The sequence below is a fragment of the Phalacrocorax aristotelis genome, chromosome 25 (genome assembly GCF_949628215.1).
Source record: "Phalacrocorax aristotelis chromosome 25, bGulAri2.1, whole genome shotgun sequence".
Taxonomy (NCBI): domain Eukaryota; kingdom Metazoa; phylum Chordata; class Aves; order Suliformes; family Phalacrocoracidae; genus Phalacrocorax; species Phalacrocorax aristotelis.
In genome coordinates, this window is record NC_134300.1 from 3840965 (window position 1) to 3850581 (window position 9617).

Genomic DNA, 9617 nt, shown 5'->3' on the forward strand with positions numbered 1-9617 from the left:
AGTGCTGTAAGAAGGTGAGTCTGTGTGTAGTACTGGAGGGAAGATGTGACTGATGGCTATAGGGCTCCATTACGGGTTTTACTCTTTTTTTTTTTTTGTGATCTGAGGGTGCTAAGCGATGAGCCGAGCGTGATGTGGGCCCTGGAGGTGAGTCAGGCAAGGTGACCGGTGCTTGGTGGGCTGGAGTAGGTGTTCTTTTTCAGGTTATTCAGGGTTTTTTCTCCTTCTCTTCACTTTCCCATCCCAATTTGGGGCCGATTCCCTCAAACGGGGACTTCCCCCTGTGGGGCTGCTTATGCAGCCTGGGAGCTGCTGCCTGGGCACAAAAATACCTCAAACCCCTTGACTCTGGGCCTGCAATGAGGGGTGAAAATACAGGAAGAATTCTGGTGGAAAGAAAACAACTTGGGGCTTCTGGGAAAGCCAACTCCAGCTGGATTTGTGCGGCTGGAAAGGAAAAAAAAGGGGGTGGGGGGAAGGAACAACAACCTAAAAGCACCCGCCAACCATTCTCATGCACAAAACCGAAAGTGAAAATGACCATTTTTTGTAGGGCAAAAGCACAAAAAAATCCCCACAGAACTCAGTAGTTTGGAAAAGCAACCCCAATTATTACATTATGTAAAGAAGGCGGGGAAAAAAAAAGAAAACCAAACCAAAACCCGATCACAACCCTGATGCCACATGCCTACAAGCAGTTCCTGGGGCTTATTCTGCGGGGGTGGGAACCCAACCTTGTTCCCCAGGTTTGCTGTGCTGCTTCTCCTCCCTCGAGACACTTTGCTGTTTGGTGCAGAGGCAATGAACGGCGCTGCTGGGGCTGCGAGGGGGAAAGGTGCAGAGGAATAGAAGCTCTGTGGATGCAGCCAAGTTACGGTTTCTGGATGGTATTAATCGAGAAGAGTAATTCAGATAATGCTGCTGCCCAGCGACCAGAATTGGGTACTGAGCCCGGGAGCCGCGCACGCGCGGTGGCGTCCCTGTGATCCCCATTGCTCTCTCCGCAGGTAACAGCCCTGCGATGCTGCGGTGCCTGCGAGGTGATGCCGCCGTGCTCGTTGCTGCTTCCTGGTAAGGAAAGGCCTCCTCTGCTCTTGCTGCAGCGTGGTGGTGAGTCGGACACGATTCCCTGTGTCGGGTGAGGCCTAGGGCTGCCGGCGAGGTGAGTGAGCCCCTTTGGTGGGTGCAGGGGTGTCTCCTTGTGTGCCTGTACTACTGGGGCTGGTGGGATGGGAAGCTTCAAATGACCCGCCGAGGCAGGCTTCTGGTATGCTAAAGGCGAGCGGGTGAGGGCAGCCCTAGGAGTTACCCGGGAGCTGATAGAAGGGAAGAGGGAAAGGAGGAGGAGGATGATGACGACCTTTTCCCCCTGCACCTTCTGGGTGCAGAAGATGGCCGACTCCCCAGCTCACCAGAGCTCCCCCTCAGCCTCCCCTGGCCCCCCTTGCCCCGTGCGCCTGCCCCCAGCTCCAGCACGGGCGAGCTAGGCTACGTGCCTAGGAAGCCTCATCTGGTAAGAGCTGTAAGACACCCACGTGTTCTCTTCAGGTGGAGGACGGCCTAGAGTCTGGAGCTGCAGAAGAGGCAGGGAGGAGAGGAGGGGAAAGAAGCATCTGAACGGCTAAATTGTGCCAGCAGCGCTGAGAGCGAGAGTCGCGGTGAGTCCTGGGCCACTGGGGCCCCGTTGCCTCTCTTGTGCGTCCTGGGCCCTCCCTGTCTCTCCCCCGGCCCCCTCTCTTTCCTTACCTGCTGCAAAATTTACTTTTTTTTTTGCGCCCCCCCCGCACCTTCTTTCTCCATCTCGCTCTGAGTGGCTCCCTGCCTCCCCGTCTTTTCAGTCCTCCCTCTCTCTGTCCTGTAGCCTGTGGCTCCTTTTTCTTTCTCCGCCTCTCTCTGCCTGGCTCTGGCTCCGTTTTTTTTTTTTTTTTTATTCCTCCTGCTCTGTCCTGTAGCCTGTCGGTGTTTTGTCTTTCTCTGGCCCTCTTGATCTGACTCCCTGTGTTACCGAAAAACGCGTTAAAATCGGAAACGACTCCTCAACACCAATTTAGTATTAAAGAGCAGGCATTCTTTATTCGCGGCGCCGGATGCACGGGGGATCGCTCCTCCTGGCGTGCGTACCTCACACACCTTTCCCTTACAATTTGTAGATCAATGTTTTACGTATTCATACATATTCATTATTGTCCTGTCTACTGATCGGTACAAACTTGCTCGTTCCGTATGTAAATCGCTGCGCAGGCTCGGTTGTCCTCTTCCGTTGTTCTCTTCTGTTACTTGGGTCGGTGGTGGTCTGTGAGTCGGTGGTCGCAATCTCCCCCTGCCGGAATTACCTTTTACCTTCTTGGCTCTTAATCTTGGCAGTCTTGGCTAGTTTTCTCAGTCCGCTAAGCGAAACCGCGTTTTGTCATCCTTTTCTGACAGAAGCACGTTGTCTCTTGTTCTGTTCGCATTAACGATCGCCTAGGGACTAAAATGCAGATCGACAGATGCGCTGATTTGTACACTCCATGTTCCCGTAATGGAACACCGTCTCTGGTTGGTTGATTTCATCACTTTGGTTACATTTCCCCCGTATGGAAGTTCTGAAATAATAATTTTCTCAATACTTCCATCCTAGATCAATAATATTCCACTATGTCAGTTTAGTGTTTGCTTCATGTTCTGAAATTTTTCACTTGATTGTGGTCTCCAGGGTGTATGCAGGTCCCATTTTCTACCCAAAATTTTATTAATTTGTTGAACTACCTCTGCAAAAAAATGTGGTGCTCTATCAGAGGACATTCCCGTTGGCACTCTAAATCTTGGTATTATTTCTTTCAGCAACGTTTTAACTACTACTCTAGCTTTGTCGGTGCAGCACGAGAAAGCTTCTGGCCATCTAGAAAATTTGTCAATCAGCACTGACAAATACTGCTATATCTATTTTGTCTGGGTAACTCAGAGAACTTAATTTGCTAATAATTTCCGGGAGAATTTTTTGTTTTGTTACTCCTAAAGGTTGTTTCCTTTGGTTCAGGGGATTATTTCTAGGACAGATTGGACACTTAGCTACTATGGGTTTAACTATTCTTGTCATGCCTACACACGCTACAGATGTTTTTAAACTCAAAACCGTAGCGCCTACACCCTAATGTGTTTGCTCATGGTTTTCTTTTGCAAGTTCTGTCATAACTTGTGGGGTTGTTGTTGTTATTACTTGTTTTTCTGGTGTTACCTACCATCTCTCTGTGTTTTGTGATGCTTCCAATTGTTCTGCTAATTGCTCATCCAATTTATTATATCTCGGTTTCAACTTTGGAATTCTGATCTGTTTCACTGGTACTAGTGCAAGGATACCTTGCTCTGCAGTCCTCTTTGCAGCTTTATCGGTCAGTCGTTTGCTTATGTTTACAGCCGTCTGGCCAAATTGATGAGCTTTGCAACGCTTTACCGCCACTTCTTTTGGTTTCTGCACGTCTTCCGGAAGTTGGAGAATTTCTTCTTTATGCTGTATTGATGATTCTTGGGCTGATGGCAGTCCTTTCTCCTTCCCAATAGCTCCATGATCGTGGATCACACCAAATGCACGTTTGGAATCAGTCTAGATATTTATCCTTTGTCCTTCTGCCATTCGCAGAGCTCGCTTCAATGCTACCAATGCTGCTTTCTGTGCTGAGGTGTTTGCAGGCAGCACCCCTGACTCCGTTCCCTTGGCGGCGATAACGACAGCATATCCAGCCATTCGCTTCTCTTCTCGCCCAGAGCTTCTTCCATCTGTAAACAACTCCAGATCAGGATTTTCCCAGAGGTTTGTGTCTCAGGTCTGGTCTGCTGGAATAGACTTGTTCAATAGTTAGCAAGCGATCGTGTTCGAAATAGTCCGTAAGGTTTTCTGTTGTTAAAAACGTAGCAGGATTCAGTATAGCAGTAGTCTTCGATTCCACATCGTCTTGTTCTAACAGAACAACTTGATATTTCAACATTCTGCTAAGGGATAGCCAACGACCCCCCCTTTTGTTCTAAAACAGTCACCGCTATGTGCGGGACATATACTGTCATGTTCTGTCCCATTGTTAACTTTGGGGCTTCCCGGATCGGCAGCGCTGTTGTTGCTACTGCCCGTAAACACCTAGGCCATCTTTTACTCGCGTGGTCGAGTTGTTTGGAGAAGTAGCCCACAGGTCTCTTCCAGGTTCCCAGTCGCTGTGTCAGCACTCCAAGGGCTAAATGTTGTCTTTCGTGGACAAACAACTGAAAAGGTTTAGCGAAATCAGGTAGGCCTAATGCAGGGGCCATCATCGAGGCTCTTTTCAGTTCTTTGAATGCCGTTTGGCATCCGGGCGTCCGGGTTAAATATTTATCCTTTTGAGTCTTTCAATGCCTCAAATAATGGTTTTACATACAGTCTATAGTTCAGAATCCAGAGCTGATGCTATTTCATTGTTTTCAGAAAAGCTCTCAGTTCTTTCGGGCTGCTAGGTTCGGGAATTTGACAAATAGTTTCTTTCTTTTCACTTTCTAATTGTCTTTGTCTTTGAGATATTTCAAATCCTAAATAAATGGCTGCTTCTTTTCCTATTTGGGTTTTGTTTCTGGAAACTCCGCATCTTCCTTGGCCCAGAAAATTTAAAAATTTCAAAACATTTTTCTTTACTTTGTGCCGCTATCAGAATGTCACCTGCATTCTGTAACAAGATGCCTCTCCCTGGGTTCTGTTTTTTCTATATCTCTAATTTTTTTTTGCCAGCTGAGTCTCAAGTATCGTAGGACTATTTTTAAATCCTTGTGTAAGTACGGTCCATGTTAGCTGTGTCTTTCATTCTGTGGTGGGGCTTTCCCATTCCAAAGCAAATAGGCTTTGACTTTTTATGCCTGGAGGTATGCAAAAGAAGGCGTCCTTCAAATCTAGTACAGTAAACCGTTTATGCTCCTCCTTTAAAAGAGGTCAGTAAACTGTATGGATTAGCTACTACCAGATGTATATCTTGGACCACCTGATTTATAGCCCTTAAATCGTGAACTAGCTAATACTCTTTGCCTCTAGATTTCTTTACTGGCGACACAGGAGTACTATATTCTGATTCACATTCCACTAAAAGCTCATATTCTGAAAAATTTTATAATTAACTTCTGTAATCCTTTTCGAGCCTCTCGCTTAATAGGGTATTGTTTTTGTCTTACGGGCTTGGCTCCAGGCTTTAAGGTTACTTTTACCGGCTCTGCCCACTTAGATCGCTCCGGAGCTCCGCTCGCTCAAACCAAAGGAATTACTACGTTTTCCACTTCCTCGGGAACCCGTTCCTCCCTGGAGGAATCCTGTAACATAAACGCTCTCGCCTCTGTGGCTTTTGATTCTGGTATTAGTGATTTAATCTCTCCATCTTTAAAAGTTACTTGAGCATCTAATTGACTTAATAGATCTCGTCATAACAGAGGCAGTGGACATTCAGGCATATGCAGAAACTGGTGAGTTGCCCATTGCTTCTCCAATTTAAACTTTAATGGCTCTGAGAGGGGCTAATTTTTCTTTGCCCTGTTGCGCTAGCAACATCTACTGATTTATGATCAAATTTCTCTTCACGTGTATTCAATACCAAATAAGTGGCTCCCGTATCTACCAAAAATTCTATTTCTTCATTCCGTAGCTTCAGTGTAACCAGGTGTTCAGCTAGGGTTGATTCCCCTGGTCTCCTTCATGCCGAGCTACTTCAAGCATTTAACCCAGATCTCTGGATTCAGGTTGTTCTAGTTTCTGAAGGTTGTTTTCTCTCCCCCCGCCCCCATCTGGGGCTGATTGTCTTATGAATATAGAGACCAGCTGAATTGCTTTTTCTGGTTTTTCTGGGTTCAAATGAGTATATTTTCTGGCAGTCACCTTCAGTCTTTCCATAAAGGCTGAAGGGGACTCACTTAATTCTTGTCTCACTTCATAAATTTAGACCAATTTATTGCTTTTGGCATTGCATGTCTTACTCCAAATAAAATCTCTCTCTGACATCTAGTCAACATTCCCCTGGGTCCTGGCTGATTAGGGTCCCACTCGGGATTTGTAGATGGAAAATTCTTATTCATTGTTCTCTGTAAATTCCCGTTAGCATGTGCTCCCTGCACCTGCCTTCTGGCTGTATTCCATACTATTTTCTTGTCAGTTTCATCAAGCGAAGTATCCAGTATCACAAGTAGAGCAACACTCTTTCAAGTTCTCACCACGTTTTCCTCTTTTCAGAAACATTGCCGTAGAATCTTGTGGACATACCTCACGCTGTTTCTGCTGCTCGGGATGATTCCACGGTGTAAAGAACAAATCAACATATGCCACTTCTTCCCGTTTGCCTTCCCTTTTTACAAAACAACATTAATTGCAAGATGGTACGATATTGCAATGTCTCATGTTCTGGCCATTTGTGCCCACCTTCCAATTGATACGTTGGCCACCAATGATTGCAATATTCAATTAATGGTTTCCGAGTTAGTGGGTCACCGCCCCCGACGTCTTTCCAGTGCTTCAAAATACATCGCAAAGGTGTTCTCTGTGGGATAGGTTTCCTACTCAGTAATGCTCCCGTCTCCCAGTCGACTAGTAGTTGTGATAGTGCACTATCACAAATACTAGTCAGAGGGACTCCAACCCCCGTTAGAGGTCTCACTGGAAATCTGCCACTGGGATCTGTAGCCCCCTGCTAGATATCCCTGGAGACTTCAACCCCCTGTTGAAGACTCCCCTACCCTCGGGTCCCGCTCCACAGGCTTTCGCCTAGCAGAGACTTACCAACCGAGGCACCTCTTGGCCCCGACCCTGCGTGGCTTTCGCCGCGCCTTACGGGCAGGCCTGTGGGACTCAAACCCGCTATCCTATCCTATGTGGGAAACTAACCCCACGTATTATTCTACCTAAGTTTCTTCTTCAAAGAACGCCTTGTTTACCTCAATCCAGGGGATCTTGCTCAGAATTCTCTGGCCCGGGGATCGGAAGCTCTCCCGGAGAATTCCTCGGGGCCGGCTGCAGGTCCCACGATCCCACGGATCCGTCGAGATTCAAAAGCAGGTTCCCACCTGGGGTGCCAAAACTGTTACCGAAAAACGCGTTAAAATCGGAAACGACTCCTCAACACCAATTTAGTATTAAAGAGCAGGCATTCTATATTCACGGCGCCGGATGCACGGGGGATCGCTCCTCCTGGCGTGCGTACCTCACGCACCTTTCCTGTACAATTTGTAGATGAAAATTTTACATACTCATACATAGTCATTATTGTCTTGTCTAGCGATGGGTACAAACTTGCTCGTTCCGTATGTCAATCACTGCGCAGGCTCGGTTGTCCTCTTCCGTTGTTCTCTTCTGAGTAGGTGGTGTTACTTGGGTCGGTGGTGGTCTGTGAGTCGGTGGTCGCGATCTCCCCCTGCCGGAATTACCTTTTAGCTTCTCGGCTCTTACTCTTGGCAGTCTTGGCTAGTTTTCTCAGTCCGCTAAGCGAAACCGCGTTTTGTCATCCTTTTCTGACAGAAGCATGTTGTCTGTTGTTCTGCTGACATTAACGATCGCCTAGGCACTAAAATGCAGATCGACAGGTGCGCTGATTGGTACGCTCCATGTTCCCGTAATGGAACACCGTCTCTGGTTGGTTGATTTCATCGCTTTGGTTACACCTGTTCCTGTTGTTCAGTTTCTTCTTTTTTGGCTTTGTGTGATTCTCTCTGTGATTCTGTTTTTCTCTGCCTCGCTTTTCCCAGCTCCCCGTCCCTCACTTTTAATGCCCGTTATCCTTCACCAGCACACTCTCCCTTGGTTCCCATCCTCGTTTCTGAATTCCTCCTGCTTTGCCACGTAGCCCGTGACTTTTTTCTTAATCTCTCTCTGTCTGCCTCAACGCTCCCCCCGTGCTTTTTAATTCGTCTTCTCTGCTCTGTACCCTGCTACTGTTCTTGCCTTTCTGAGTTCTTCTCTGTCCAGCTCCCTTTCCCTATTCATGAATTCCTGTTCTTCCTGCAGCCACCGCTGTTCCCTGTGACCTCCATCTCTCTCTGTCCAGCTCCCTGTCCCTAGGTTTTAATTCCTGCCTCTGCCCGCTGTAGCCTGTCTAGATGTTTCTCTCGGCCTCTCTCTCTGTCCGGCTCCCTCTCTCTGTGTTCTAATTCCACGTTCTCTGTCACGTAGACCCGTGCTATTTGTTTGTCCTCATCTCTCTCTGTGCAGCTCCTTGCTGCTATGTTTTATTTCTTCCCTCTCTCTCTGTCTTTGTAGCCCATTGCTGTTGTTGTGTTTTTGTTTTTTTTTTTTTTTTTTCCACTTGTTTCTTCGTTTGTCTCTGTCTGCCTCCCAGTGCCTGATCTTTAATTCCTCCTTCCCTGTTGGGCCGCTGTTCCTTTTTTCCATTCTACGTTGTGTTCTCTTTGGTCTCCTGTTCTTATTCATCGGTTCCCTCCTTGCCGCCCTGTGGCTTGTCCCCATTTTAGTGTTGCCTCTCTCTCCCTCTCTCTGGCTTCTTGCCCCTGTTTTTAAAATTCCTCCCTCTCTTCTCTCTTCCCTGTTGGCCGTGTGATCGTCAGCCTTTCTCCACCTCTTTCTGCCCAGCTCTCTGTGTCTATCCATTAATTCTTCCCTCTCTGCCCTGTAGCCTGTAGCTTTTGTCCTTTCTCCATCTTGCTGTCTCTGGCTTCCCCGTGACCCTGTTTTAGAATTGTTTCTCTCTTCTTTCTGTACGCATTGCGATTCCTTTTGCTCCCCATCTCCCTTTGTTTTGGGTGTTGTTTTGTTGTTGTTTTTCTGGCTCCCTGTCCCTAATTCTTAATTCTCTGCCTTCTCGTGCTCTGAACCACGTAGCCCCATGGTTTGTTTTGTGGTGTTCCCTCCCCGGCCCCTTCCCTCTGTCGTTGGCTGTCTCGGCTCCCTGTCCCCGTGGCTTCATTCTTCCCTTTCTGCCCTGTTCTTGTCGCTTATCTTGTCTTTCTCCATCGCGCTCGGTCCAGCTTCCTGCCCCTATTCTTCTTTCCTCCCTCGCTGTCGTGCTGCCTGCCCCCGGTTCTTTGTGCGTCTCCAGCCTGCTCCTCTTCCTTCTTTGTTGGTCTGTGTCCTGCTCTTCCCTCTTTCTGCTGCCTCTCTTCCCCTCTCTCTGCTGCTTTTATCTCCACCTCCGTCAGGCTCCCTGTCCTTCTCTGGCCGTCCTGTTCCCTGCCTCGTGCCTTCTCACTACACGCACACACGTCCCCCCCGCCCCGTCCAGCTGGATGCCGCTCTTCTCTTCTCTCTTCCTACTGTCCCGTGCCCTGCTCCTCACCTTTGGTGGCCTCCCCCTCTGCCCAGCAGCCCGTCGCCCCAGGAGCCAGGCGACGGACGGTCCGTTCCCTGCCAAACCGGGACAAGCGCGTGCCGTGGCTTAGCCCCAGCTGGCTATTCTGCACCAGGGAGCTGCTTGCTCACTCCACCCTCAGTGGGCTGGGGGAGAGAGCTGGAAGGGTAAGAGTGAGAAAAATCATGGGTTGAGATCAAGGCTGTTTAATAGGTAAAGCAAAAGCTGTGCATGGAAGCAAAGCAAGGAATTAATTCACTCCTCCTTTTCGGCGGGCAGGTGTTGAGCCACCTCTGGGAAAGCAGGGCTCTGTCATGTGTAACGGTTACTTAGGGAGAGAAATGCCGT